An 8604-nucleotide genomic window follows, 5' to 3' on the forward strand; every position below is an offset into this window, starting at 1 on the left:
GCTGTACAAAGTCACTCCAGGTGACAACAGAAACAATTACCAAGCGCGATGCTTTGTGATCACATGCTAATCATTCACCGAACATTGTTTACGATTCGTGACTCTTGGATTTAAATATGTAGACTATAGTTGTAGATATGTAATATTTATTTATGTTGGTGAAATTACAGAAGTGTTTTTCAAACTTATGACCTGTTAGCTAAAATTTGTTAAAAATAACCAAAAAAAAGCTGTTAATTTAACTGTAAGCAAATCTTAGTTCAAAGCATTTTAAAATGAACGGGGTGTTAATTTTCACATATGACATATGGACTGGAAATTTTGTCTGGTAAATGCAAAATCCATTAAATTGAGGTCCACAAAATTGAGGGTTTACTGTACCATACTGCTTAGATTACCAGAGTTGTTGTAACAAGCTTTGTGTGATATTGTGATTTGTAAGAAATATGCATATATTTGGTCATTCTAATAACCAAAATATACTTCTCATATATAGTTTGTATTTGTCCACAGTTCCTGACTGACAGTTCCCAAAACAGTTGAAACTTCCTGAGTGGTAAGAGTAATGGGGGCTTATTTTGTCATTATATTTGGTCTCGTCTTTAGTTCCTGAAATTTACTTCAGAGCCACTAAAGTAAAATGGGTGTCTTGTTATTTATAGCAAGCCCCTTTTCACCATGACTGGGTCTATATTAATGAGGTGACTTTTGGAAAGCACCTAAAGATGATAGCTGATTGGCTGAGGAACCAAGTATGTGATTACAGGGTTGAAACTTTCAGTCCAACCACCCCACTATTATCTCTTAGGAAAGGAGAAGGGCTGGAGGTTGAATCAATTACCAATGGCCAATGATTTAATCAATCACATAATAAAACCTCTATAAGAAAACCAAAAGATACGGTTTGGAAAGCTTCTGGGTTTGTGAACACAAGAAGATTCTGGGATAGTAGAGCACTAGGAGACAGCATGGAAGCACTACACCCTTTTCCCATACCTTGCCATAGCTCTTTCATCTGGATTTTCCTGAGTTATATCCTTTAATAATAAACCAGTAATCTGGTAAATAAACTTTCTCTGAGTTCTGTGAGCCACTAGCAAATGAATCAGACCTAAGGAGGTGGTCACTGGAACTTCCTATCTGGGAGAAAGCTGCATCCCCAGCTCTCGCTCTGATGCCAGACAATTCAGTTTCTCCCTTTACATCTCTGGTGCCCTTCAAACTGCTGCCCCAGTGCTGGAGCTCAGAGAAGTGAGTCCAAATAAGTGCATGGGCCTTTTAACAGGAACTGTCTGGGACTACAGCATCCTTTTGTCTTCCTCAGCCTCAATCCCCACTGATTTATAGTCAGAAGTTATGGAGACTTCTCTTTCTGGCACTGGAACCCTGGGCTGGGGGTCTGGTGTGGTGCTGAAACCCCTCATTCCTCAGGAAGGACCTCTGCAGCCGAGATATAGTCTACATGTGAGTGTGGACTAGCTCATTCTGTGTCTCTGCCCCTTCTGTGAGTCTCAATATGGCTTCTTTATTTCCCTAGTTTTAGTACCTCCCTCCAGCCAGATTTTAGGTGGTTCTGAATGATGGTTGTTGTGTAGTTTAGTTGTAATTTTGATGTGGTTGTGGGAGGAGGCAAGTACTACATCTACCTACACTGCCATCTTGATCAGAAGTCTATTCTTATATTTCAATATTATGTTGGCTATTTTTGTTTTTCTGCCTTTTTTATAAGCGTTTGAATAATTTTTCAATATCCACAAAGTAATTTGCTTAGATTTGAAATCCAAGCGAAGTTGAGAAGAACTGATGTCTTTACAATACTGAGTCTACTTATCTATAAACACAGAGTGCCTCTCTCCATTTATTTTGATCTTTGATTTCTTTCAGTGGTTTTGTAGGTCTTGTACATATTTTGCTAATTTATACCTAAGTATTTTATTTTTGGATATAGATGTAAATGTTATCGCACTTTTAATTTCAAATTTCAATTTTATTCCTGGTATGTAGAGAAGAAATTGATTTTTGTATGTTAAACTTGTATCCTGAAACCTTGTTATATTTGCTAATTAGTTTCATGAGTGTTTTGGTTGAATCTTTAAGATTTGTACATACACAATCTTATCATCTGAGAACAAAAATAGCTTTATTTCTTCTTTTCTAATCTGTGTACCTTTTATTTTCTTATCTTATTCCTTTAGTTGGGATTTCCAGTATGATGTTGATTAGGAGAGGTGAAAAGGGGTCACCCTTACCTAGTTCTTGATATTAGTGTGAAAGCACCTACTTTCTCACCATGAAGTGTGATGTTGGCTGAAAATTTTTTTTAGCTTCTCTTTATTAAGTTGAAGAAGGTACCCCATTCTAATTTGCTGAGAGTTCTTTTTTTTAATCATGAAGAGGTGTTATATTTTGTCAAATGCTTTTACTGCATGTATTGATGTGATCATGTGATTTTTTTTCTTCACCATGTTGATGTGATTTGTTACATTAATAGATTTTCAAATGCTGAAATGAGCCATATATACCTGGGATAAATCTCACTTAGTTATGATATATATATGTATATATATAATATTTTAGAGTTAACTCATTAATATTTGTTCAGGCTTTTTACATCTTGCTTTATGATATATATTTATCTGATTTGGGTATTAGGAAGTATTATCTCTGCTTTCATTTGTAGAGAGTTGGTATAATTGCTTACTGAAATATTTGATAGAATTCATCAGTGAAAATACCTGAGCCTTGCACTATTTTGAAAGTTTATCAATTATTGATTCAATTTCTCTAATAGATATAGATCTATTTAAGTTATCTATTTCCTTTGTGTAAATTTTGGTTCATAGTGTCCAGGAATAGCAGGAAAATAATAAAGCTTGTCCTTTTCAAATTGGTTATCAAATATGTGCATAGAGTTGTTTATAATATTTCTTTATTACCATTTTAATGTTAATAGATTCAATTGTGCTGGCACCTCTTTCATTTCTGATATTGATAATTTGTGTCTTTTCTCTTTTTTCTTGGTTAGTCAAGATAGAGGCTTACCCATTTTTCTAATCTTTCCAAAGAACCAACTTTATTTTAGTTGATTTCTCTATTGATTTTCTGCTTTCAATTTCACTGAATTCTGCTCTAATTTTTATTCTTTGGCTCAATTTAGATTTAATATGCTCTTTTTCTAGTTTTCTAAGGTGAAAGGTTAGCTTTTAAATATAAGATCTTTTTGTCTTTACTAATATGTACATTCAAATGTATAAATATCCAACTAACTTTTGATTTTGTTATATCCCTGAAATTTTGAAAGTTGTATTTTTATCTTGATTCATTTTAAAATATTGCTTTAAATTTAGAGTTCTTTCACCCATATGTAATTAAGAAACATGTTGTTTAATTTTCCAGTATTTTGAGAACTTTCAATTATTTTTCTATTATTGATTTCTAGTTTTATTCCATTGTAGTCTGAGAACATATATTGCACAATTTCTGTTCTTTTAAATTTGTTAAGATCCAGAATGTGGTCCATCTTGATGTGTTCTATGTGAGTTTGAGAATTTATATCCTGCTGTTGTTGGATGATATAGTCTATAGATGTCAATTAGATCTAGTTGATTGACTGTGCTGTTCAGTTCAATTGTGTCCTTATTGATTTTCTGCCTTATGGATCTGTCAGTTACTTTTAGAGGAGTGTGGAGTTTAAATATCATAGTGGATTCATCTATTTATGTATGCAATTCTATCAGTTTCTGCCTCACAGATTTTCTTTCTTTTTTTAAAAAAAATATATTTTTATTGATTTTTTACAGAGAGGAAGGGAGAGGGATAGAGAGTCAGAAACATCGATGAGAGAGAGACATCGATCAGCCGCCTCCTGCACACACCCCACTGGGGATGTGCCCGCAACCAAGGTACATGCCCTTGACCAGAATCGAACCTGGGACCCTTCAGTCCACAGGCCAACGCTCTATCCACTGAGCCAAACCAGTTAGGGCCAGATTTTATTTCTTGTATATGGGTTTGTTTGTTTTGGCTTAAACAATAAATATTTATTTCTCATAATTCTGGAAAATGGAAAGTCCACAATCAAGATAAATATAAATAAATAATCATAATAATAAAAGGCCAGAGGTGTCACAACCAAAACGACCAAATGACTGGTCACCATGAAGTGCATGGAGCACCTCTCGTTCCCTCCCCCGCAGCCCACAGACTCTGATCGCAGCAAGGCTGGAGGCCGGTGGGCGGGCAGGGCGGCGGGCTGGTGGGGCGCAGCAAGGGGAGCATGGTGAAGGGCGTGGGTGGGCGGGCCTGCAAGTGTGGCAGGGCAGCAAGGCGGGTGGGCGGGGCACGAGCGCAGCAAGGTGCGCGGGTGGGTGGTGCTGCATGATTTTGCACGCTGGGCCTCTAGTCGTACCTAATAATAGACAAACGTGTAAATTAACTGTCCCTCCGCTACGCTCACCAGCCAATCAGGAGAGTATGCAAATTAACCCAACAAAGATGGAGGTTAATTTGCATACGTAGGGGCGAAGCGGTGGAGCGAAGACTGAAGGCTCCAGACAGAGCGAAGGCCTGGGTCCCGGGTGCAGGAGGAAAACCGGTTCTGGCAGCCAGGGGAAAGGAAGGCCTATTGCATGAATCTCTTCATGCAATGGGTCTCTAGTAATATAATAAAAACACAAAGCAAATAATTATAGAATGTCAGTAAACCATTTATTTTATTCAAAGCCCATTTGGAGCAAGTCTCTATAAAATACTCTATTCAGAACTTTCTCTCTTTCCAGATTCTTCCCATCCCTCTATTTGGAGGTTATTAACCTCTCTCATGGGATATTTGGCTCCCATTAGTGGTCTTATTTGCCATTAAAGAATTAATTTTCTTCTTATAGTAAATTCTGGCTTTCAGGTCCAATGTTTTTAGTCCGTATCTTGCCACAAGGAACCACTGTGTACTTTTAATAATAGAATCTAGCCCTAGCTGGTTTGACTCAGTAGATAGAGCGTCAGCCTGTGGATTGAAGGGTCCCTGGTTCAATTCCAGTCAAGGACACATGCCCAGGTTGCAGGCTTGATCCCTAGTATGGGGCGTGCAGGAGGAAGCCAATCAATGATTGTCTCTCATCATTGATGTTTCTATCTCTCTCTCCCTCTCCCTCCCTCTCTGTCAATAAAAATATTTTTTTAAAAAATAGAATCTATTTGAATTATTTATTTCCTTTGTGTGACTTTTGATACATGGTGCCTAGGAATTGGTCCTTTTCAACTTGATTATAAAAATTAATGTGCATAGAGTTGTTTATAATATTTCTTTATTATCCTAATCTAAACTTGAAGAAGCCTGTATGATATAACTTTTAAACCTTCTGTGAGGTCAAAATATTTAAGTTATACTAATCTGACTTGATCCAATGATAGAACCTAAACTACTTAAGGAAGTGAGATGATAGCATGCACTTATATGCTTTCCATAAATAATAATTTTCTTATGCCTCATATATTTTTATACTCTTTTGTTAAGGCATACACACTAAGGCAAGTATATCAAACTCAAAAGGCTAACATGGGCCAAATAAACAAGGTTTACATTTATGTGGGCTGCAAAAAAACAAAAGCTTCAATTTTCATAGAAACGTAGGTTTATTTCGATAAAGACATGCTGAATATGAAATAAATGAGTTACCGTTCACATAAAATCATTTTAATAAAAATTAATATCTTTTTCTTGAGCATTAACTTATCAGACACTGAATAACTGCACAAATTAATAAGCGTAATGCAAATAAACCTATTTTTCTTGTTCTCTGAAAGAGAAATATTTCCTGTTGCACACACCAAATAAGTCAGTGCAAGACTAATGACATGGCAATCAGCTGCTAAAATATTTGCTGCTAGTATTAGTGGAGAGAAATGGTGCACCTGTGTGTAAGGCACATAAGGGAAATAAATGCAACACGATTATAGTAATCAGTCATTAGCAAACGTTGTAGTTTGTTATTAATAATCCTGTATAATAAAAGCCTCATATGCAAATCGACCAAACAGCGGAACTACTGGTCAGCTGGGGGCAGGGCCAGCAAATGGGTGGTACCAGGCCAACCAAGGCAGGTACCAGCAGGTAGAGCAGGGGTGGGCAAACTTTTTGACTCGAGGGCCACAATGGGTTCTTAAACTGGACCAGAGGGCCAGAACAAAAGCATGGATGCAGTGTTTGTGTGAACTAATATAAATTCAAAGTAAACATCATTACATAAAAGGGTACGGTCTTTTTTTTTTTTTTTTTAGTTTTATTCATTTCAAACGGGCCAGATCCGGCCCACGGGCCATAGTTTGCCCACGGCTGGGGTAGAGGGAGGGGAAGGTGATCAGAGGTGGTGGTGGAGGGGCGATTGGGGTGTGGGGCTGGCTGCTCACTGACTGGTGCTATCCCCCAATCAGCCCACGGGTCGCCTCCCGAAGAGGGAGGCCAGACTGCTGCTTAGGCCCACACCCCACATTGTCAGTCGGACATCCCCCGAGGGCTCCTGGACTGCAAGAGGGCACAGACCGGGCTTAGGAACCCCCCCACCCTCACCCCCAAGTGCATGAATTTTCGTGCACTGGGCCTCTAGTGATATATAACAGGATATTGTAAAAATTAAGTCAGGAAATTTTTATTAAAATGTTTCTTATATACCATTATATTGGCTGGGCTGCAAAAATATTCACTGTGGGCCGCATGCGGCCCATGGGCCACGAGGTTGACATGCTTGCACTAAGGGTTATTATGTCTTTGATTTGATCCACTTATCATTTGTAGTGTGATCTTTATTCCTGATAATTTACCTTCCTTTGAAGTATGCTTTGTATGAAAATAATAAAGCTTCTCCAACTTTCTTTTTGAGGTGCTAAAAGTATTATGTTATTAATTTCAAACTTGTTCATTACTAGTATATACTAAAGCAAGTGACTTTTGTTTATTAACCTTATCCTCTAAACTTGTTAGAATGTCTTATTAGTTCCAGGAGTTTTTTGTTTATTCTTTCAGACTTTCTACATACACAGTCATGTCATCTGTGAACAAAGATAGTGTTATTTCTTCTTCCAATCTATATTCCTTTTATTTCCTTTTCTGGTCTTAATGCATTTGGTATGAATTCCCATATATTGTAAAGGAGTGGTGTGAGGGAACATACTTGACTTTTTCCTGATCTTAATGATAAAGCTTCTAGTTTCAACCATTAAGTGTGATATCAGCTATGGAGTTTTTGTAGATATTCTTTATCAGGTCAAGGAAGTTCCACTCTCCCTGATTTGCTGAACCAACTTTATTCTTTTACATGTGAATATTTAGTTGTCTTAGCATTGCTTGTAAACAGGATTTTCTATAAATGGTGATTGAATTCCAGTCAGTGCGATATGAGTGAAAATTATGTGGGCATTTCTTGACTGAGGATTTTAAGAGGCAGGTGGACTACCTCTACTGTTTTTTTCCCCTACTTTGCTGGCTGGACACAGGCTGTGATTATGTCCCATGGTACTGATGCAATAAGTAAGTGATGACCCAGCCAGTGTGGCTCAGTGGTTTAGTGTTGACCCATGAACCAGGAGGTCATAGTTAGATTCCTGATCAGGGCACATGCCCAGGTTGCAGGCTCAATCCTCAGTAGGGGGTGTGCAGGATGCAGCCAATCAATGATTCTCTCTCATCATTGATGTTTTTATCCCTCTCTCCCTTTCCCTTCCTCTCTCTAAAGTCAATTAAAAAACAAATGTTTAGAAATAAGTAAAATAAGTAAGTGATGGTTAGGTAATCTGAAACATAACAAAAGGTACTGTATAATTCTCATTTTCTTTCTATTTTGAAAGTAATTTGACATTCAATTAAATGTCAGTATTTGCTGGCATTGTGGAAATTCAGGATTTCCTCTCCCAGCAAATCTAATAACCTCACCTCATCAACCCCTTTAGATCTAGCATTCCTCAAGGAGTATTTTCCATGTCCTGAATATCAGTGGCTTTCACATGATTTTTTCAAGTGTTGTTGCCACACTAAGTTTTACTGTCAAACACTTAAGTCCCTCCAACTGCTCCTTCTAATTTTCCCAACCACTTCCCATACCTAGAGTCCTCATCATGTCAGAGCTGAGTAGTCTAGAGAATAGAGAGAAGGATGTTTTCCTCTCTTTAGGTTGCACTTTATAAATGAGATTTGCACCCCAAAGTATAAAAGAGTTTATTTTAAAACAGTGCTTTCTGGGATAACTTATGAACCCGCCTTTGTTATGACAAACATACAGTTGAGGGCATATGTTAGAATAGAAAAAAATAGGAGCCCTATTCCACAGGCTGCCATTAGAATAGCTGTATTCCCCTAATGACCAGGTAGTGTTCCTGGGCTGAGGTCATTGTCCCTGGCTCTGTTTTCCCTCAGGATAAATTCTCTTAAAGCAGAACCCACACCAAATGTGAACTGAAAATATTCTTGGGTCAAGTCTACCCACCAGTTCTCCAGATATGCCTTGTCTCAAGTAGTAAAGTTAGGTTGAGATCTTTCCCAGGAGGCTCTTCAGCCTCTATTGAAAGTAGACATCTGTTGAGTCAATTTTATCACAAAAACTCAACCTGGTCTGC

This window comes from Myotis nattereri, assembly GCF_964212035.1.
Source record: "Myotis nattereri genome assembly, chromosome: X".
NCBI lineage: Eukaryota > Metazoa > Chordata > Mammalia > Chiroptera > Vespertilionidae > Myotis > Myotis nattereri.